Source organism: Narcine bancroftii, chromosome 1 (genome assembly GCF_036971445.1).
Source record: "Narcine bancroftii isolate sNarBan1 chromosome 1, sNarBan1.hap1, whole genome shotgun sequence".
NCBI classification, from domain to species: domain Eukaryota; kingdom Metazoa; phylum Chordata; class Chondrichthyes; order Torpediniformes; family Narcinidae; genus Narcine; species Narcine bancroftii.
In genome coordinates this window covers 5,233,966-5,257,905 of record NC_091469.1, presented here as the reverse complement: position 1 = coordinate 5,257,905, position 23,940 = coordinate 5,233,966, and the positions used below count along the sequence as shown (strand labels likewise).

Below are 23,940 nucleotides of genomic sequence, written 5' to 3'. Positions count from 1 at the left end.
AAATGCCAAGTTTCTTGATCCATTTCTTCCAAAATAGGTTTGTGGAAAAAGCACCTTTGGGTTTATTTTTATTTTTGAAATTTCCTGTGGCACTCCAAGTCTTGGTATTGAAATGATTGGGAGAGAGGACCAATTAAACAGCAATTAATTGTCACAAAGTCTGACAATTATAGAATGTGTGGAAGGCTGAGGAATAGAAGCATTCCGGGAGCATTTGGGATAAGTGAGTGGAGAGTTGGTGTCATTTCAATGCAGTCAATTTTAGAAGTAGTTCATATGATCACAAAAATAGGGAGCATGCCAATGGGGGCAGTGGGTTGAGAATATTCATTGTTGAGTTTCCTCATCAGTCTGAGAAAACAGAACCAAAGGGATAGTACAATAGAGCAACCTGCAGTAATCAGCCCTCCAACATTTGAACCCATTTAATCTAAGACCATCTTTATTTTAAACACCATTTAGAAATTTAATCTCTGCTTTAAGAATACTAACACCAACTTCTCCAGATCCCTATACAATCATAATTTTTTATACCCGAAGTAATGCCAGAATACCTCTCCTGCACCGTGACATCCTTGCTGAAACGTGGTGCCCAGAATTGCACAAAACACTCCTGCTGAGGTCAAAAGAGTGTTTTCTACAGGTTGAATGTAACTTCCAGATCTTTCTACTTGCTTCAAATAAAATGTTGTGCCAACAACTGTCATTTAATGGGGAATGACTATCCTAATGTTTGGAGATGGTCTTTGCAAACACTACCCATTCAAAGGCCACTTGTGAGTCAGACAACGATATAATTTTGCTATTAAATCAATGTTCCAAATGTGACTCCACCTGAAAACTACACTTTCCAATGGAATGTTAATCATTTCCCCTTCTGTATTGTTTTCTGTTGAGGAACCTTGATGTAATCAAAGTATTTTGCAGCAGCGAAGACCATTTGGACCTTGGTCTGCATCGAATCTTTTCCCCTATTTCTGCATTTTAAAATTTTTTTCCTAAAAGTTATGTTGAACCTTTTCCTTACTCCTAAGGCATCACTGGATTTAAAAAAAACCCAGATTATTTAAGTCTTTTGCTTCATTTTCTATTTCCACTGGCTGAGCTCAGAATGCCAATTTGGCATTGATGAGTTGGGGCTAAGCGCCTGTTCCATGCTGTACGACACATCCCTCATAAATTGTCAAAATATAGTTTAGTTTAAACAATAATTGGCAAACAGGGACAATAGTGCTGGGAGTTATTCCAATGAAATTATAAGATAATTAATTATTTACTTAAAAAGATGAGGATTACAGTGACGATCTTAAGAAACCCTATCATTTCGCCTGTGTATGTTCATTCGGTCTCTGGAATGAAAAACATTAAAAAAATGTCATTAACCAAATAGTCTTTTAACATTTTTTACAGATATGGTTGATTGTTGTACATGCTTTTCAGAATTTATCAATGGGAAGATTTAATTTTTTTTCTTTTATCAATGGAAAGAAAAATTGCATATACTGAGCATTTCATTTGGCTGCAAATAATGTTCTGAAAAATACTTTGTAAACATGAGCTCTTTTAAATGGATTATAATTGAGACTTCATGTATTGTGATTTAATGAAGCAACATATCTGCAGAAACACACATGCGAGTGTACACACATGTGCACGCACACACCCCAACACCAATCCATGTCGTCTGATCCTCAGTAAAAAGCAAACAAAAGTACACTAAACTTTCATCATTTTTTAAAAACATTAATCTGCAGATGGCTTTGAGAATGAATGAAGAGATGAGCACTTGGAGCAGAAAAGTTCTGGAATCAATAGTTATATTTAATGGAACTAGAATTGGCTACATTAGTCCATGTTAAGAATGGCAAATTGTTCATGCCTCCTACATTTTAGAGACCCAAGTTTGAAGTGAACTCTGAGTAAAGACAAGATTGGACTCATCTTTGATGCCCAACAGTTGAATAAGAGCACCATCACCTTGTATGTTCTCCCTGTGACTGCGTGGGCTTTCTCCAGGGGCTCCAGTTTTCTCCCACCATTCAAAACATACCGGGGTGTGGATTAATGGGGTGTAAATTGGGTGGCATGGACTCATGGGCCTGTAACTGTGCTGCACGTCTAATTTTTTTTTGTCTAGTCCCACTGACCTGCACCCAGTCCATAGGCCTTCATACCTCTCCCATCCATGTACCGACTGGCGTCAGTATGGAGGCGCGGTCTGCACTGGGTGATGCCATCAGAGGGGGTGACTCCAAAACAATTCACGTAGTTTCATTTGCAAGTGCTGCAAAGCCAGCACCGTTGTTGGTACCCCACCCTGGTCAGCACTGCCACTGCTGCCACCTCCTCTCCCCCATCAGGAACGCCACCAGTCAATGCTGTCACCGCCATCACCCCTGGGTGAGTGAGTTACCCCACTGGATGACACCAACCTGAGTGACAACATTGCATATGCCTGTCCAAATTCCTCTTAAATGTTAAAACTGAACCTGCATTCACCACTTCAGCTGACAGCTCGTTCCACATTCCCACCAGTCTCTGTGTGAAGAAGTTCCCCCTCATGTCCCCCTAAAATTTTCCCCTTTCACCCATAACCCTGGTTTGTCACCTACCCTCAGTGGAAAAAGCCTATCTACATTTACTCTATCCCCCCCATACTTTTAAATACCTCTGTCAAATCTCACCTTATTCTTCTACGCTAGGTAATAAAGTCCTAACCTGTTTAACCTCTCCCTGTAATTCAGTTCCTCAAATCCAGGCAACATTCTAATAAATCTTCTCTGCATTTTTTCTATCTTATTGATATCTTTCCTGTAGTTAGGTGACCAAAACTATACACAATACTCCAGATTTGGCCTCACCAATACAAAATACAACTTTAACATAACATCCAAATTCCTATTTTCAATACTTTGATTTATGAAGGCCAATATGCTAAAAGTTCTCTTTACAATCCTATCCACCTATGACACCACTTTCAAGAAATTATAGATCTATATTTCTAGATCCCTTTGTTCCTCCACAGTCCTCAGTGCCTGACTGTGTATGTTCTTTTCTTGATTTATCCTTCCAAAATGTAACACCTCACACTTAGAATCATAGAATGCTATAGCACAGAAAACAGGCCGTTCAGTCCTCTAGTCTGTGCTGATCATCATCTCCATAACTGGTTGACCTGCTCCCATTCCATAACCTCCAGGCCTCTCCCATCCAATTTATTCTTAAAACACAAGATCAATCCCGCATTCACCACATCAGGTGGCAGCTCATTCCACACTCCCACCACTCTCTGAGTGAAGAACTTCCCTCTAATGTTCCCCCAAACCTTTCAACCTTCAGCTTAAAACTATAACCTCTTGCATTTCTCTCCCTCAATCTAAGTGGAAAAAGCCTATTTGCATCCACTCTGTCTACACCTCTCAAAATCTTGTAAACCTCTAACAAATCTCCCTTCATTATTCTTCGGTCCAAGGACTAAAGTCCTAACCTGTTTAATCTTTCCTTATATCTCAACACCGGAAGACCCTGCAACATCCTAGTAAATATTCTCTCCATTCTTTCAATCTTAAGGATATCCTTCCTGTAGTTAGGATGTCTGCATTAAATTCCATCTGCCATTTCTCCAGCTGGCCCAGATCCCACTGCAAGCTTTGAAAACCCTATTCGCTGTCCTCAATACCTCCAATCTTAGTGCCATCTGCTATTTGCTGATCCAATTTACCACATTATCATCCAGATCATTGATCTAGATAACAAACAACAATGGTCCCAACATTGATCCCTGTGTCACACCACTAGTCACAGGCCTCCAGTCTGAGAAGCAACTATTCACCACTAGTGTCTGGCTTCTCCTGTCCAGCCATTGTCAAATATGTGGAAAGTTAAAATCTGCTATTATCACAACCTTGTTCCCTGCGGCTGTCTGCTATCTCTCTACAGATTTGTTCCTCCAATTCTTGCTGACTATTTGGTGGTCTAAAATACAACCCCATGAGTGTGGTCATACTTTCCTGTTCCTCAGCTCCACCCATATAGCCTCGTAGATGAAGCCCTCTGATTTGTCCTGCCTGAGCACAGCTATGATATTTTCTCTGACAAGCAATGCCACTCCTCCCACTTTCAAATCAACCCCCCAAACCTCCTGTTCTATCGCGTCTAAATCAACAGAAGCCTAGAACATTGAGCTGCCAGTCCTGCCCCTCTTGTAACCAAGTTTCACTAATGGCTACAATGCCAATCAATGTTCTAAGCCTGTCTGCCTTTCCTACAATACTCCTTGCATTGAAATAGATGCACTTGAGAACATTTCCACCATATTCAACCATTTGATTTTTAAAGGTTCATGCAATTTTAACATAATCTTTTCTCTCCTCTACTCCTCTATCTGCTCTGGTACTCTGGTTCCCCTCTCGCTGTAAATCTAGTTTAAACCCTCTGGAGAAGCACTAGTAAACCTTCCTGCAAGGATATTACTTCCCCTCCAGTTCAGATGCAAACTGTCCTGTTGGAACAGGTTCCGCCTTCCCTGGAAGAGAGCCCAATGACCCAGAAAGCTGAAGCCCTCTCTCCTACACCATGTTTTTAGCCACCTGTTAAGTTGCATTTATTCTCCTATGTCTAACCTCACTGGCACGAGGCATGGGTAGCAATCCTGAGATCACAAACCTGGAGGTCCTGTCCTTCAACCTTGCACCTGACTTCCTGAACTCTCCTTGCCAGCCTCCTCACCCTTCCTTCCCACGTCATTGGTCCCTATATGGACCTCACCATCTGGCTGTTCACCCTCCTTCCTGAGATGCTGTGAACTCGATCTAAGATATCTTGGAAGCTGGCACCAGGGAGGCAACATACCATCCAGGATACTCAATCTCTTCCTCTTATCAGTCCCCCTATCTATGGAATTCCCTATCACTGCAGCTCGTTTCTTCTCTGTTTCCATCTTAGCCACGGGACCAGACTCCATGTCAGAGACCTGATCGCCATGGCTTGTCCCTGGTAGTTCCCTCCCAACCCTGCCTCAACAGTATCCAAAATGGTATATTTGTTATTGAGGGGGATGGCCACAGGGTGCCCTGCACTGCCTGCCTGTTCCCTTTCCCTCTCCTGACTAACACCCATCTACCCTCCTCCTCCCTCCTAGGTGTGATAGTGTCCCTGTAATTCCTGTCAATCACCCCCTCTGCCTCCTGAATGATCCGGAGTTCATCCCACTCCAGCTCCAATTCCTTAACTCAGGTTGTCAGGACCTGCAGATGGATGCACTTCTCACAGATGAAGTCATCAGGGATACTGCTGGCTTCCCTGACAACCCACATTTTGCAAGAGGTGGATTCCCCTGCTTTGGCTGCTATTCCCACTGTTTATAACTAGAGGAACAAAATATATGAAATCTAAAAAAAACCTAGCCCTGCTTGTGCCTACCTGCTGAATCCATTTGTTCCTCCAATAGTGTGGCTCTTTCTGACTTCAACTCCAACTATTCTTCGTCTCTTACCAGCCCTCCTGCCCCACCCTTCATTGAGTAGAATAAAGTGACTTTAATTTGCATTAAATACCTTGTATCATTGCAACATGTATCATGTACTACATGCCCAAATCACCTCCCATCGATTTTGACGACTTGCTGCGATTTCTCCATCATCGGATGCGGAATGAACTTCACGCTGTGATTCTTTAGCTACTTTTCATCGTCCACATCATCAAATACTACTTTTTTGCTGGCTTAAAAAAACGCTTGCATGTTTACTTTTGTAGACTCTCTTGTTCTCTTTTCTTCCCTTTCCTTTTTTGTGTTCGACTTTTATGTTTGTATTCCCTGGTAACCATTTCTTGAAGAAAATCTGTCAACAATACAAAATACTAGTGTGAACAGAGAGCTTTAGATTCACATTTTCATTGTTAACGCCAACTCATGGCGTAATAATGTTGTCATGGTAAACAGAATCTCGTGGCTGCAGTGCCACGTCCGAAAAGCATTTCTTCTAAATATTTATATATCTGGAGCCTAATTTAGAAAACAAAATAGTATTTGTAATATTCCAGATATAAAAAAATATGTAAAGATACTGAAATATTATCCAAGATACTCATGTGTACAATCAATTAAACCCTTTTTTTTTTTGGCTCTCGCACCCCCCCCCCTTCCCCCTTCTGGGCCGCTAGGTAAGCTTACTAGCCTAATGGTTAATCCGCCACTGCATCTTACCTGTCCTCACCAAAGCCTGTTGAGCCAAAGCCTTACCACTTTGACTCAGCCCACTTCCCTTTTGTCTTCAACTGTTAAACTCAATTGTCCAGAAGGGAGGAGGGAAAGTGTCCTCGAACCTGGATTTCACCCTTCTTTGCCTAAGTCATCATGTGCTGTGTATGCTACTAATGCTAAATTGTTCAAGTGTTTCATTCGATTGGGAATTAACTAGCTAATTCAACTCAAATGGATCCAGAATGTATATTGTCCCTATTGGCTAGGCTCTCTTAAGGAATGTGGTTCAGTGATTTCAGAGCCAGTATCATTAAGTCACTTATGACTCTAGAATTATAATAGACAATTAATGTGGAATTGGTGTAGCTTCCAGCTAATCTAACAGTGAATAACTTAGAAGCCATTTGTCTTGCAGTACTAGGGCAGTGGAAATGTTGTGCACTAAGCAAAAATAGTCCAACTCACAAAAAGAGAAGGACGTAAACAAGGAAGCCGCAGATGCAGGAGAACTAGAACAATCCACAAAAGTGCTGGAGCATCTCAGCAGGTCACACAGCATCCGTGAGACCTTCTACATTCTAAAGAAGGGCTCAGGCCCAAAACGATGACGGCCTATTACTTTCCATGGTTGCTGCCTGACCATAACTGTTTCCATATGTGTTCAAAGCATACTCTTGAAGAGAATCTTAAATTATATGAACTAAAGAAAAAAGGTTGAGTTCACAAAACTTTGAATAGTATAGATGGGGTTACAAAGACTAGATGGACGTTACAGAAAATTTCATCAAATGATTCTTCTCCTCTATATGTTTTTCCCAATTCCATTTGGTTATCTGACACACCTACCTGGTGAAACACCATCATCCTACACTAAAAAATAATTAGGCTCCACTACTCAACTTTTGATTAACAGTCACACAGCCTATATTTATTTATAAAACGAAGAAAATTGGTCAAAGAAAATTGGCCTGATGAGGCAGTGCAAACAGAACACACCCTGGGACCCTGGCTGATTGTTTACTGTTTGTCAGCTATTGCAAATGGCGACTGGTGTATGCTGTTAGTTTTATTTGCTGTGCTGTTATTTTCAGATATGTTAGACAGGTTTATAATACATTTTTATTGTTTTAATAAAACATTACTATTAATCCAGCTCCCCAAACATAGGTTTCAGCAGAAAATATTTAGTGGTAGGACCATAGGAGTTATGCAAATATTTTATGCTCTTCTCCATCGCCATGGGGGACACTCTAAACCACAGGATATTAAGGTCCGTATTTTATATTTGCCGTATATGATGACCCCTGGTTTTGGGGTGACATTTTTAAGGTTCAAATACCATCTCATACGCTGAAATATATGATATCCAGAATTGTCCAGCTGGCAATTATTAATGTGCAGAAATTAATGTGCAGTTATTAAGTACAAGTCATCTTTAACAAAAATAGTTGGAGGATGTATGGCAGAAATACACGGATTAAGGTGAACCCAAGGCTGGTAGTATATTTGTTAGGGTATAGTATTTGACCGTGACCTGTTGCATAAGACCACTGGAATTCTTACCATATTGCATGCAAATCCCTTCATTAGTTACCTATGAGCTGCCAGAGGAAGCTCTGGGTCAAGCAGCAATGTATAGTTAGGAAAGGCCAGTTAAGGTTTTGGGTTGGGACCCTTCATTGAGATTCCTGGATGCTGTCTGACCTGTCGAGTTCCTCCAGAAGCTCATTGCTTGCTCAAGATTCCAGCGTCTGTAGTTTTTGTACTTCCCTCCATTTGTTAAATTGCTTTAGTTCGGGCAAAAGGCTAAACCAGTTTTAAATCAACATTTTTTCACTGCGCTTTCTTCTAAGCACTAGAATCCTAAAACCAAATCCAAAATGGATTTTGGACTTTGATGAGGTGTCACATTTTAGGATGGATGCAGAGCATCTGAGAGGCTGGAATGGAGGTTTCCTGGAATTTTGGGCAAAAGCTGAATTATACCAGCCATATAGACTGCGTGGCTACAAAATTAGGAATTCTGTAATGAACGACCATTCAAATAAAGCAATCCACCACATTGGCAATGCATCCACCACCCTAAATATTCACTTGTTCCATATCAGTCAACTACAATATTACCTACAATATACAACAACTCCCAACACCTGCCTGCTCCCCTCAAAGATCATACAAATTCCAACCTGAAAGTGTATCCCATATTCATCATTACCCTGTGTAATAGTACAGATTCTATCACCAATGTGTATATGTACATATGTACAGATGGTAGTGTAGGATGACTGTGATTGGCTGAGAGTGTAGCCACACCTACTGGCAGGTCTTAAAGGGTTGCTCCCAGCCAGACCAGGTCATTCTGGACTGGTCGACCTACTTGTGATATGCTCCAGTCTTTTAGTTAATAAAAGCCTTGGTTTGGATCAACAAGTCTTTGGTTCTTTCGACACGCACTACACCCTGGGATTTCCAAATGATCTATATTGCAAGAATTCCATCACCATAATGACTACAGTAGTTCACTCACCACCACTTCCTCAGGAGCAGTAAGGCATAATCATCCTATACTTGAATAGTATCAAAAAAATTATACCAAAGATGAGGGACGTTAGCAATGTAGAAGACTAGAAGCTAGGGTTTTACTCCATGTAGCATTGATACAATGCATAATTGTGGAGTGCTTTGATACTCTTCACAGAGAGGGTTGGTGATCAGAGGATGCAGAATTAAAATATGTCACAAAAAAGCAGTGGGCAAGGTCATTCTTAAAAAATTATAAGCGAGTTGCTATGGTCTGGAACACACTTAAATTACATACTGGAGGCAGATTCAATAAAAACACAAAAATGATGGGCGAGGATGGAGTATTTGGGATTGAATGAACAGGATTAACAAAGAGCCTATTCCTTCTGTTCCATGTTATTCTCTGAAGGCGGTTTTGGGTGGTTTTTAATAGCTAAGGATTGAGCATTTTTGATCTGCATAGTTTAATCCAAATATTTGTTCATATAATCATCAGTGAAGCTACCTTAGAAATTATACTAAATCTTTATGAAACTACCTACATTTCCTCCTGACTCAGCTCCTGAAAGACTTCCACAGTGTAATGGACTGCGAAGGATAGACATTCAGCTTGCTGTTCCTTCAGAGCAGCACAAGGTGCCCTTACACAGCTTAATAACAAGGTTTCTCAACCCAATAAAACAATTAACACCACTGCCCATTAGCCAAGAGTGATTCAGGTTGACTCTCTTAAGTGACATTCAATCCCCTAAGGTGTGCCAGAGCTGCATTGGATTGGAAAGGGGGAATTCTGATTCCAGCAAAATGCTTTTACAGAAATGGTCTCAGTAACATATTCAGATTTGTTTATGGCCTTATTCTCACCGGCCCACTGATTTTCTCACAGACTTAAACTCAGCATCATATTCTCTTCCTAACCTAAAACTTGCTACATTTGTCCTCATTCTGTCACATAAAAATGTAGCACATTGCTCTAACCCCTGTTGTATATGAAACTTTTTCTTATTTTCATACTTCCTTTTGCTGCTCCAAATACTCTCATCTTGAATGCACCCATTTTACATAAGAGATGGTTTTGGGTGCTGTTGATGCATGAAGCTGGATTGTACCAGTTGGCTATTTAACTACAAGTGTATCAGAGCCAAATTTAATTTCTAGCACTGATTACCAATTAAGTGAACGACATTAATTTTGTCTACTGTCTATTTCCCTAATCTAGGAGCACTAAGGTCACTAGTCTAGTTATGCAGGAAACCTGACTGGATTTTCTTGGACTATCCGAGAGGCCAATTCTAACATCAATACAATCCCTCCTGGCCAAGGTAAAACAAACTCAGGAAAGATTGTGGGCTGAATGTGGCATGTTCACAATCAAATACGCAAGTTCTTATCACCATTCACAGGATAAGTACAGCACAAGGCCCTTTCATTCAATGAAAAAGCCCGACTGTAAAGGTGGAGATTCTCCACCTTCATATCGGGAGATTTACCTCTATGAATGTGCCGTGGCCAGCTACAATCCCTCTCAGGGAAAGGTAATTGGCAGAGTGCTGCGCTCTGCCGTCTCACATGAACGTACAGCCGCTGTTAGAGGTGGGCTGATGATATCATCAGCCAGCGATCCATCTTCCCGCTCTCTCCCACCCATTCACCCCTCTCCCTCCATGACCCCCTCAGGTCAGAGGCCACCAGAGGGAGCTATCAGCTCAGGGGCAATCAGTCGGGGCTGTCAGGTCAGGGGCGGTCGGGGGAGGGGTGGGCCGTCAGGGTGGGGGAGGCCAATGGGGGTCGTCAGGGGGCAGCTGGTGCAGGCTGTGACAGCCTTGCTGGCCGGCTCCGGCATCTCACTGGGCCACTTCAGCCCTTGGGGCCGCTCGTCAGTGGCTCAAAACATGGCAGAGCAATGGCTGTCTTTCCTACCCATAATCCCTCACACAGCTGGAACCACTCTGTGTTTCTCAGAACAGCTCCAGCTGCCTGGGGGATTATGTGTAGGGAAGACGGCCATTGCTTTCCTGTGTATTTATGACAGGTGGTGCTACGGCACAAGTCCCCCTGCCCCCATCGCTACAAGGCGCCGCTCAACATGAATGAGATGCAGGAGCAGCCTTTTAGGGCTGCTCCATGAAAGTAAGTTCATGTTTTCCCTCCGCACTTATAGTTGGCCTGGCATGAAAGGGCCTACAGATTTGAGATGGAGTAAAACTACCTTTACAACTGCCCTTTAAATTGCTCCAGGTCAAGTGCCATATAGATTAAACGCAGTGTAAATTTCTTTTACACTGTGCCACCAATATGTTCTGGTTTGTATATCATAAAACAATGCTGCACCAACATAATAAAAACACAACGTTGGAGAAACTCAGCAGGACACACAGACCAAGTTCACGTTTATTATCATCCATTGTATAAGTACAACCCAACGAAACTGTTTTCCGGTCCTTGTACAAAAACATACAAACACACATACAGACCTAAAGCAGACAAACAATACATATGCAGTACATATATAAAAATTAAATAAATATTGTTAAATAAATAGTAGAGTCTTGAAGGATTTTTATGAGCAGTTCAACAGTTGTTCAGTAGTCTCACTGCCCATGGGAAGAAGCTATTTCTCAGCCTGGTGGTTCTGGCTCTGATATACCTGTATCTCTTTCCCGACGTACTTTATATAGCAAGGAGAAAGATACATAACCAACATTTCAGCCCCGAATCCTTCATCGAGGTGTGAGTAAAATGTCAACAGGCAACTTAATAAAATGGTGGAGGGAAGAGGCAGGGGAAGGAGTACAGGCCCATATGCAAGAGGTAATAGGTGGATAAGGGAGGGAGATGACAAGAGAAACACGGAGAGGAGGGGATATCAAAAACACACAGAAATGCTGAAAAACTCAGCCGGACTCACAGCATCCATAGGAGGCAAAAAATACATTACCAATGTTTTTGAGCCTGAGCCCCTCTTTAAGGAATAAGCAAAGAAGTGGAAGGTGTCAGAATAAAGACTGTAGACAAGCAGGGGGAGGAGTCCAGACCAACAGAAGGTGTTAATTGGATATAGTAAGAGGAGAGGTGAGAATTTATTTTGCCTCTGTGTAAGAAGACAAAGAGAAAAGGGAAGAGAGAGAGAGCGCTGGGGGAAAGGTGACAGGAGGAAGAAGAAAGGGGGGGTTTCATGGAAACCGGAGATGTTAATGCCATCGGTTGGAGGGTGTCCAGATGTAAAGTGAGGTGTTGTTCCCCCAATTTGTGGGTCTTGCAGTGCATGAGACCCTGGATAGACATGTCAGCAAGGGAATGGGATGGGGAATTGAAGTGCGTGGCCACTTGGAGATACACGCTATTGCGGTGGACAGAGCCCAGGAGCTGACAGAGCAATTTCCCACTCTGCGTCCAGTCTCTCTGATGTAGAGGAGAGGCAGATAGGTCTCTTATGTCCGTGTGGGAATGGGGTACAGAATTGAAATGACTGGCCGCTGGAAGATCCCTGTCATTGATGCTTCATTCACTGCACCAATATTGTACTTCCTTTCCCATTACCAGCCTTCTCACACTAAAGGGCTCAACATGCTCAATGAGAACCCAAATATATCTAATTTAAGCAGCTGTTCTAAAAAGCTTATTTATAGATGTATCAAAAGAACATAGAAAACAAAAGTAGGAAAGCTTATTCACACAGGCCCAAAGCATTGGTTACATTTTACTTCCGATAGATGCTGTGTGACCTTCTGAGTTTCTCCAGCACATTTTTGTATTGCAATCGACCCAACATCAGCAGACTTTCTTGTTTAAGGCCTATTCAGTCCTTCATGCTCCTCTGCTTTTTATAAAGGTCATCTTCCCCTCAGTTGCATTTTACTGGTAAGCATTATTTTTCCTTTAATATCCAACAATCTATCCACCTCTGTCTTTGTATACTCTGTTCTCTTCCAGATTCACTACCCTCCAAAGAAATTTGTTCTCATTTCAATCCTGAACTATCAATCCCTTATTCTGAGAAGGAGGCCTCTTGTAAAACTTTCATTTAAAACTTAAACTTTAGAATGGAACAGAATCTCAAGCAGAGAATTTAGAACTTATAAAGGAGTAGATTGCATTTTCCTTATTTTAAATTGTTGAAAGGCTATAAAATGGCTTTCATGAGAAATGCAATTGTGCAGTATAGGTGTGATTAAAAAGAAAATAAAGACATGCATTTAACAAGAGAATTTCAGAACTATATTATGTCCCAAAGGCTTCAAAGTCATTATAGTATATCGGATATATAAATATCTACAGTATGAGTTGTAATGGAGCAGTCAATTGGCACACAGCAAGATCGGTCAGACCACAGTGTGATAATGACTAAATAGACAATCACTTATTTGAGGGTTAAATATTGGTCAACACATCAAGGATAATTCCCCTTTTCTCTAAAATAGCACATTAAGATATTTTATGTCGAGAGAGGAGTCACGTGATGGAGTAGTGGCCGGACAGTGAACTCCAGCCCTCTCCAGAAAAGTCGGGAAAAACAAGAGAAAACACAAATGCACAGAAATAAAAGTTACAGAAAAGTGAGTATAAAGGTGGAAAGAAGATGGCGACAAAAAAAGAAAAATCGAAAGCAACGGTAAGAAGAGAGGAAGAGAAGACAACGGAGGAAAAAGGTGAAGGCCTTACCTGTTCGAAGAGGCCCGCTGCGGAGAGAGAAACCCGCTCCCTCAGGTCGGTAAATAATGGACTACAAAAATGGCTCGCTGAGCCGAGTAAAAGTGCGCAACCGCGCATGAAAAAAAACACACCGATGGGAGGGGGGACCAGCTGGGGAGTCGATCTCCACAGCCGGCAACGACAGCTGCAGAACACCTGCAGCAAGAAGAGACCACAGAAGACAATAGAAACAAGAAAGAAGAGAAGGAAAGGGCAACAAAGAAACAACAGATGGCCAACCCAGAGGAAGAAGAAGAGGAAGAGGAAGAGTACAGTGAAATAGAAGAAGAAAAGAAAGGCAAGATAAAGGAGGTACTTTCTCTTATTAAAGGATACATGGAGTCATTTAAAGAATGGCAAACACAGGAATTTAATGATTTAAGAAAAAGAATAAACAACACAGAAGAGAAAATGAATAAAATAGATATGACCTTAACAGAAATGGGAAAGAAAATGGACAAGATGGAAGAGCGGGCAGTAGCAGCAGAAATGGAGGTAGAAGACTTAAAAAAGAAATTGGAGCAATCTAATAAAAAAACTAAAGAGACACAAGAACTACTAGCTCAAAAAATAGATACAATGGAAAACCATAACAGAAGAAATAACATAAAGATAGTGGGCCTTAAGGAAGATGAAGAAGGCAAGAATATGAGGGAGTTTATAAAAGAGTGGATCCCTAAGACCCTAGGATGTCCAGAACTACAGCAAGAAATGGAAATAGAAAGGGCACATAGAGTATTGGCCTCTAAACCACAACCACAACAAAAACCAAGATCTATTGTAGTAAAATTCCTAAGATATACTACAAGAGAAAAGGTACTGGAGAAGACAATGGAAAAAGTAAGAGAGGGCAACAAACCACTGGAGTATAAAGGGCAAAAAATCTTCATTTATCCAGATATAAGTTTTGAACTCCTAAAGAAGAGAAAAGAGTTCAATACAGCAAAGGCGATTTTATGGAAGAAAGGGTATAAATTTATACTAAAGTATCCAGCGGTATTGAAAATATTTATTCCAGGACAACAAAACAGACTATTCTCGGATCCAGAAGAAGCACGAAAATTTGCAGAACAATTACAAAAATAGACTGAGGGATGAAGACGGGTAATGAGAGTAAAAATGATCACGATTGATATGTATGTGGGTAAAGACAAAAATAGACTGAGGGATGAAGACGGGTAATGAGAGTAAAAATGATCACGATTGATATGTATGTGGGTAAAGAGGTATAAGAGTGAATAGAGACAATGTGCATACGTGAATGTATCTATACTTAAAGGAAAATATAGATAGTATAGACAAGAATTAATAAGGGAAGGTAATGGAATAGAGAGAATAAGGAGGGAATTAAAAGAGTGACCTTTGTGACATATGAAAAGTGAAATCTTTTCTGGGGGGGCTGGGTGGGGGGAAATAGCGGTCACTGCAAAATCAGTTGACGCTTGCGAGTGGATTCGCAAATCCAAATGGAGAGGGGAGATGTGGTTGTCCGACAAGGGATAAAGGACAACTCAGGAGGGGAAGGGGAGATTGGGGATAAAGAAGATAGAAATAGGAGAATAAGGAAAATGTTGGATGTTGTAGGAATGTTGTCTTATAAAGAGTTGAAAATAAGAAAACAGAAATGGAAAAGGAGGAAAGGTAATGATGGAAAAACGGAAAGAGAAGATAAACAAAATATAAAAGGGCTACGCTGAACTATATGACTTTAAATATTAATGGAATACATAACCAAATTAAAAGGAAGAAACTACTAAATTTAAATGAATAAATGTATTCCATTAGAAAAAATAACATATAGGTTAAGAAATAATATTGAAATATTCGAACAAGTATGGGAGCCTTACATTAAATACAATAGCGAAAACCTACTGGGGACAAACATTACCTAAGTTGATGGAAGGAGAAGGAAAGAAAAGAATGGACTCAGTAGAATTTCTGATGTATTTTTGTTGAATGACAACATTGTCTGACTGGCTTAATGCAACCTAGATTGTATACCTAAAATGGATGAGAGGGGGGGGTGGGGGGGTGGCTTGGGAGGAGGGAGGGGGGGGAGAAAAAGTCACTGTATATGTGTGAAAAAGAAATAGTGTATATCATGGCTAATGTGATTTATGGTGTGAAAAATAAAAAAATTAAAAAAAAAAGATATTTTATGTCTACCTGAGATCAAACTGTACCCAAATGAAGTCCCTTCCAAACATTCAGTACTCCACTGGACATCAGCCTAGTTTTTCTCTGGAAGCAATTGATGGGACACTTGATTTCAGACAAAAGGAAAGTCAAGCAATCTGCATTCATGCCTGCCCAACTTTCTTGCATTGCATCCACATTTATTTTGTGACCAGGTAATGTTCAATATTTTAGAGATATCTCATGCCTAATAAATACTTTGTGCCCGGCTATGATTTAATACCCTGACCATTTATTTGAAAAAAAACAACCTTTTTGTGCCTCCATCTAGGAATAAAATTCACTCATAGAAAAATATGCATTTGTGGTTCTGATTCAGTCATAAAACTTCCTTGAAAATAGTTAGTGTCACTGGTGTGGAACAACAAAGTCTGCAGAGGCGGTAACTGTTGTAAATACACAAATGAGCTGGAGAAACGCAGCAGGTCCCGCAGTGTCCATAGGAAGCAAAGATACATACCAACATTTCGGGCCTGAGACCCTCATGAAGGTTATGCTTTGACAAAAGGGTCAGACCTGAAATGTTAGTTATATGTCAATATTACGGGAATTGTTTCTTTAGCTTATTCATTGTTGCTGTTGATTTCCACTCCCTTCTGTGTGGATATACTCTTTGGCCATTCTATGGTGCTACACCAGTCCCAGATTGGTAATTACATAGTGATCAGGAATCAAATCCCAGCTGCTTTCACTTTTTTTTTACTCAGATGCATTGAGATCAATTAAATCAACCTATCATTGCCCCAAATGAGGTCAAAGGACTCTGGACTGAAAACAAATGAGATACCATCTGGCTAAGGTTTACTGATGCTTAACCACAAGTTTTTGGCAAGCTATTTTAGTCCAGATAATTTAAACTGTGAATCACTACCATCACTTAAAGTAAAATATGTACATTATTTAAAATAATGAAAGAGAAAGTAGCACTGAGTTCTAAATGTTTTTCCTGTTCCAGAAGCAAGGTTTCAAACTATGCAATAAAATCTGTTGGCTGTTTATAGTTGTACATTTAGTTTTTTCAGCCAGGCAGAGAGTGAATCCATCATTCAGCACAATATGGCAATTTTTTTCAAAGAATAGAAACATGCAAATGGAAGTGGACTGGAGAAATGAAGATAAATTTGTAGAAGCGTGTAGAAGGGACCTTACCTCACATCTGAACTATTCTATAGTGTTGAATGGGAAAGCATTGAGCAAGTTATACTCAGTGTCTAATTCATCCTCAAACAGCCATGGGAGGATTACATGGGACTGTTTAGTAGTTTTATTCTCCATCTGACTTATGCTCTACGTGCCATAGGAGTGATGCATAGACATTTGAAGAGGAAGCTTTACTCTATCTGTAATTGTACTAAGTTCTTACCAACATTTGAGAATTCTACCATCTGGCATTTCCAGAGTGTGTGCATATCTTGGGAATTTGAGGGCAATCAAATTTATGCAGGATGCTACATGGTTTGGAACATTGGGATTGCATGCAGATAGTTTTACTTCCTGGTCCCAGATTACAGGATGACATTTTGGTTGCTGGGAGGCTGCTTCTTTTGATGTGGAGACTGGAATTAGCTGCTACAGCTGGAGTCTCAAATATTTTCCATGTCAGAGACACTTAAGACTTCCAAAAGGAGCACTTGAAAAGGTTCTGAATCTTTTGACTTCTCTATGCTCTTCTGAGCATCAATTTCCATTTATGAGGGATCAACAGATTCTTGGGGCCAAAGCAAAATACTGCAGATGTGGGAAATTTTGAAATAAAAACAAGAAAAGCTAGAAACGCTCAGAAGGTAAGGCAGTATCTGTGAAGGGAGAAACAAATTCCAGGGTTCAAATAGGTAATGGGACTGATTGGAAAGTATTGCTAAAAAGCCATTGAAACACAAATTCTACCTTTCCAGCTGAGCATATCTTGTATTTTCTTGTGTTGTTTTTGACAGACTCTTGGAGTTGAGGTAGAAGATCCACAATTTTACTAAATGGTAGAGCAAAATTAAACAGCCATATTCTGAATGTTCATAATGGTTGGGAGAGAAGGCAGTAAAATGTAAAGGAAAATACGAGCATGCTCTCCATACATTACCCATATATGTCCAACACATCATCCATTCTATCTAAAAGGAAAAAATTGGCTCTTTGTATATGCTAACAACTCAGTTTTAAATTCAATGTAAATAAAAATGAGCAGAAACATAAAGCAGGCCTCTCATTTGCTTTCAGCAATTTATCCAAGGACACAGAAATAAAACCTGTTCTTGATATTTTCACATCAAAGATGTAGGGAAATTCTACTTAGCATTTCAGGCAATGTTTACTCTTCAACCAATGTTACTAAAGAAAAATGTCTTTTCAGCATCATTCTGTTGTTCAAGGCACCTTGCTACACAATTGTTGATTTCCTCATTTCCTTGTATTACAGGAGTGACAACTCCTGATAAATACAGCACCTCATTGGCTGTAAATCACTGTGGGATATCCTGAGGTCATGAAAGGTCCTATATAAGTGCAATGTCATTCTTTCCTCTTTGGATCTGCTTCAGTGCGACTGTACCCTCAGGAATTAATAGATAAAACACTTGTGTTACAATTTCACACACGTTTAAAAGATAAGGAGCAAGGCCACTCCCTGCTGCTGGGGAACAAATTCCTCACCACTTTAGCCCCTTTAGAAAATGAGGAGAGAAAACAAAAATAGGAAGTAAATAAGCATTTCCAATTCTGATTTTTGTTTTACGCAAATAGTTTCACTATGCTCATTAAAATTCTCTTGCATTCAGACAATAGGAAATGCACAAAGAATCTCAGCAAAGTACACAGCTATAAGAGCTTTTCATGACAGATGGAAGAGCTGGATGAGCCGGATTCTGTTCTGGGAATCCTGATGTACTGATGGGCCTTTTGTTGCGATCAGTAAATAGGCAGAGTTATTGAGCTGCTTGGCTGGATTGCCTTACTATGCTATACTTCACTAAGGATCAATACTTGAAAATGTAGGATTGCAGAAGTCCCTGTTGCAAGCACGTCAAGTTGAGAGCTATGAATAATTGTTCCACAGTTTGCATCAGTGGAACAATGAGGGTTATCAACCCTCTAGGATTGTCCTAGTCACTCAAGAACTGAAGATTAATCAACACGACCACCCAGGGATTCAATAGACAATAGACAATAGGAGCTGGAGTAGGCCATTTGGCCCGTCGGGCCAGCACCGCTATTTTAGATCATGGCTGATCATTACCATCAGTACCCCTTTCCAGCCTTATCCCCATAACCCTTAACTCCGTTACCCACAAGAGTCTTATCTAACTCTCTTTTGAACATAGTCAGCGAATCCGCCTCTACCACCCTCTGTGGCAGAGCATTCCACAGATTCACACTTCTCTGGGTAAAAAAATGCTTTCTCATCTCCGTCCTAAAGGGCCTACCCTGTATTCTTAAACTATGCCCTCTAGTCCTCGTCTCCCCCATCATTGGGAACAAGTAATCAGACTTCACCTTGTCTATCCCCCTTATGTTTTTATATACCTCAATCATGTCCCCCCTCATCCTTCTAAACTCCAGTGGATAAAAGTCCAGTTTTTCTAGCCTTGCTGCATATGACAACCCTGCCATCCCTGGAACTAACCTTGTAAATCTGCGCTGCACACCCTCTATAGCTAGTATGTCCTTCCTCAAGTTTGGAGACCAGAACTGGACGCAATACTCCAGGTGGGGTCTCACCAGGGCCCTGTATAACTGCAGAAGGGCGTCTCTGTTCCTATACTCCAATCCCCTCTTTATGAAAGCCAACATTCCATTTGCCTTCTTCACAGCTTTCTGAACCTGCATGCTAGCCTTCAGTGACCGGTGAACAAGTACACCCAGATCCATTTGCACTTCCCCACTCCCTAGCTTGTCTCCATTTAAATAATACTCAGCTTTCCTATTACTTCCCCCAAAATGAATAACCTCACATTTGTTCACATTGAAATTCATCTTCCATTTAGCCGCCCACTCCTCCAGCCTGTCCAAGTCCCTCTGCATTTTCCTTACATCCTCCTCACACAATCAGGGTAGAGGGAAAATGTATCTATTACATTTCCTTTGAATATTTTCATTTTATTGTGTATACTAATTATGGTAGTGTGCAAAAATTTTTTGACAGCTGGTCAAGAATCATCCAATTGAGTTATTAACAGTCCACTTTCTCATAGGGCATTGCGAATATGGATATGTCAGAGTCCAAGATCTGCGATGTGATGGTGAGGTCCCTTGAGGCCATTGATCATGTGATGAGACTACTATGCTTATTCAAGCCAAATTCTGTAGTGATAATATATCACCATACAATGCAAGATCTACTACAAGGAGTGGTTTACTATTAGAGATCAACCAACATGTATGATGGATGTAGAAGTGCCAATCACAATCTTCTAAAAATAGCTTCAGACTCTGATTGGCTTATTCCCACTGATATTGTTTTACCTTGTTAAATGCATCTGTTGCATTAGTATAACAACTAAGACTATGGGAAGTTGAAAGTTCAATTGCTGTATGTGTTGGTTGTGGAAGCAGGAAGGGTCTTATGGACGGAATGAACTCAGAAAGGGAAGGAGTTGAGAAATAGAAAGATTAGGAAAAGATGTGAGTCTAGGGATAGAACTATGTGGAACCCTAGATGTTTGTTCTGTGCACTCGGGGAAGGGAGAACAAATTAGGATAATCATTTGATCACGTGATCTCAGTCTTGATGACCATCGACTCCTCATAATTATTGTGGGAGTGGGAGGTTGTAAAACTTGCAAAATAAAAGCAAGTCTTTTTGTTTTAAGTTCTCTTGAGAATGGCCTGGCTCCAGAATAAAAACAAGCTATTGTCCCTTGGCTGGGTATACACTTTGATCAAAAATATCGAATGTCACAGTAATGTGCTTGAAAGTTTTAAGGGAAGTTTTTCACTTCACATGATCAAGGGAAACCATGAACTCCTTTGATCCACCTCCTGCGTAGACTTGTGTTGACAAATGAAGGCAACAGCTGCAGAACTTCATAACTGGGTTGGACGAGTTTCATCAACTTCACTATCATTTGAAGGAAATGAAGACAAAAGCACTCAACAGGAAAAAAATCTGTATTAAGATAAATCTGAGACACAGGTGGAAGAGAGGTCAGAAAGTAGAGCATGAAGCATCGTTATTATCTTTGCTATACAAGACCGACTTTGCCTTCAGCATATGGGAACTCTTCAAAAGCAATCTATCCGCTCTTTGGAAGCTGTTCGACTTACAGTGTAGGTGGACATTACAATTGAGTATTGATCTACCACTTGTTTCCCCCTTTTGGGATTTGGTTCCTTTAACTCTCACACAATAGAAATCCCTGCCAGTCGTAATCTTCCCATTGTAGTCCAGGATATTCCTGCTGCACACCAGCTATTCCTTCCCATCATTACTGGAGTTTCTATTCTCTCAGACAAATAAATATACTTCTAGCACAACGGTTTCCAGATGCAGTAACTTCTGTCCCTTCAGATACAGTTACTTGACTCCTATTTTACTTTTGCTGACGATGTTGATTCCTCTTGTGGACACCAGTCAGCTTCCCTCTAGCACCTCACCAAGCTGGTCATGCCTTAGCTTAGACAATAAAGCTCAGTGGACCAATGCAGTATAAAAAAAATTTATAAACTGAAAATAAACTGTAGATGTTAAGATTCAAAGTTCAAGTTCAAAGTTCAGATTTATTGTCACAGTACATACATGACATAACATACAACCCTGAGATTCTTTTCCCTGCAGGCCAGGCAGAATTACCAAATCAAAAGCAGATAATGCTGGAAGTTCTCAGCAAGTCAAGAAGTATCAATGAGGATGGAAGGAGAGCGAACATTTCATGTCAGAGACTTCATCAGAACAGAAAAAGTATGAAAACAAGTGTGCAAGTCTGGAGAAAGAGGGAAAGGTGGAGAGAACATCTACCTTTATTACATCTGTTATAAGGTGCAGACCAATTTGTCAGGTAGCAAATACCAGTAATTTAAAACTGGCAGATGGAGAAAGGAAAGGAATATAAAATGAAACAGAAAGGTTTATCATTATTAGTGGAAAGGCAAGGACTGATTAGAGGTAGTAGCATGGCTTTTTGTTTGGGAAACTATGTCTCATTAATTGAGATTTTTTTAAGGGGTGACCAAGAATACAGGGCAGGGTGGCAGACATTATTTATGTGGACTTTAGCATGGCCTTTGAACAAGTCCTGAATGGTCAGCTGCTCTACAAGGTAAGATATATGGGATAACTGGGACTAGTTCGATCAGCATGGACAAGTGAGGATGAAGGGCCTGTTTGTGTGCTGCAAAACTATGAGAATACTAAGAGGTTTCGAGGAGATATAAACAGACTGGCACAAAACAGCAAGATAAATGAAATATGATGGGGAAAATGTTGGTGACTCGACTTTTCCAGAGAAAATACAGATGCTGAGTGATTTTTAAATGGTGAAAGCGTACAATTTTGGCAATCTTACCTAAGGGGTGCAATAACGATTCACAAGACAGGTAGTGGGTTTTCCATACAAAGAAATATTGAGGAACCAGATTTCTGGAACCTGAAAGAATCAAGAAAATTGCAGATAAGGTAGGAAAATAGTGTTGAAGTAAAACAACATTTTGAATGAATGGGCAGAATATGTTTGATGGGCTGAATGGCTATATGCTCTGTTCTTATGAAATGTTGGTGTCTCTGTTACCTTGAGGCTTTTTGTCATTTAGTGGTTCACTTGGACAGAAATTGGTTAATGCATGCATAAAGACATAAGCAATTCACTAACATTTTGTCTGGAAATTTCCATTTTGGAGTGATCCAACAAGAGGCCAGACTCATAATCAGGTTGGGAAGTTAGAAGGTGATCAAAGTTAGAAGCCACTTTGTCAATTTGATTGGAAATTAAGGTTGTTGCCCGGACTTCAGGAACTGAGTTCCAGGGAAAGGTTAAATAGGTAAGGACTTTATTCCCTGGAGTGTCGAAGAATGAGGGGAGATTTGATTGAGGTTTTTAAAATTATGAGGGGCATAGACAGGTAAATGTAGGTAGGTTTTTTATACTGTGGGATGATGAGGCACAAACCAAAGGACATGGGTTAAGGGTGAAAGGAGGAAGGTTTAGGGAAAACATTAGGGGAAACTTCTTCACACAAAGAGTGGTGTGAGTGTGGAATGAGCTGCCAGCTGAAGTGATAAAGGTGGGTTCAATTTTAACATTTAAGAAGAATTTTAACAGGTACATGGATGGTAGCAGTATGGAGGGTGCAGGTCAGGGGGACTGGACAGAATAATAGTTTGACACAGACTAGAAGGGCCAAAGGGCCTCTTTCTGTACTGTAATGTTCTATAGTTCTATGGTATAGCTATTTTTCCCCCATGAGAGATAATGTGCTTATAGTGGATATTGGTAGCCTGTCTCCTGACATAATAGTAGAGGTCAAGAAAGGGAAGGGAAGAGTCAGATCTGCTTTGCCATATGAAAATGTCAATGGAGGTAAAGACATTTTCAAGTTCCAATCAAATGCAGGAAGCAGTATCAAATAGTCATCAATGAAAAGGAAAAAGAGTTAAGGCAGATGGGTTGAAATGGAGTGTTCCAAACCCAACAAATGGGTAGGTATAGCTTAGGTTCATGTTAATTTCTGTAGCAACTCCTTTAACTTGGAGAAAGTGAGTCAAGTTGAGTAAGTGTTAAAACTTAAGAATGTCTTCAGCCAGGCAAAAAGACCATGGGGCTGGAAGGGGGTTGGTTAGGCTTTTACCATAGGAAGGTCCATTCATTTTCTGAAAACATCTTTGCAATCAATTAAGTCCTTCTTATTGCATCATTGTTTTAATGAAAATGCTAGACCAATATCTTGTAAATTCTTCAGATTTGGAAAATTTGTATTTATTTTCCTTGATTCAGATGAGTATAGACATATGCAAACAGATTTTAAAAGACTAGAAGTCTTTTCTCTTTCACAAATTTATTTTGTTCATATTTCTGTCTCCCCTTGCCAATTTTGTTGGAAGAAATATTTAAACATTAAAAAATTGATAACAAAGTCATTTTCCTGCCAATTAAAGCAAATGCTTTTCTTCTGACATTTGATTATTTTCATTTCAGCTGCTGATAAAAAAATAGGAACAGGCATTTATTTAGTTTCCTTCACAACCTCAGGATATTTCAGTGCCTCACATAAAAATGAAGTGTTTTTGAAGTGTCGTCACAGTTGTAATGCGTTACTACAGCCAATTTGTGCTCAGGGACTACATGATGATTCATGTTGGGATATGATTTTGAATAGATGTGGCCCTTTTGTTCTTTGGGCCA

At 40.3% G+C, this 23,940-nt stretch overlaps 1 long non-coding RNA gene across 2 annotated transcripts in view; it reads right to left on the bottom strand.

The window, feature by feature from the left end:
* Positions 1–1,297: 1,297 nt before the first annotated feature.
* LOC138754792 (uncharacterized) overlaps positions 1,298–23,940 on the bottom strand; it is a 186,578-nt gene continuing 163,935 nt past the window's right edge. For both annotated transcript variants that reach the window (XR_011351931.1, XR_011351932.1), the window contains 2 exons: positions 5,556–5,840; positions 1,298–1,349 (listed from right to left, as the gene is read on the bottom strand). This is a non-coding gene — a long non-coding RNA (uncharacterized lncRNA). The remainder of the gene's footprint in view (positions 1,350–5,555; positions 5,841–23,940) is intronic.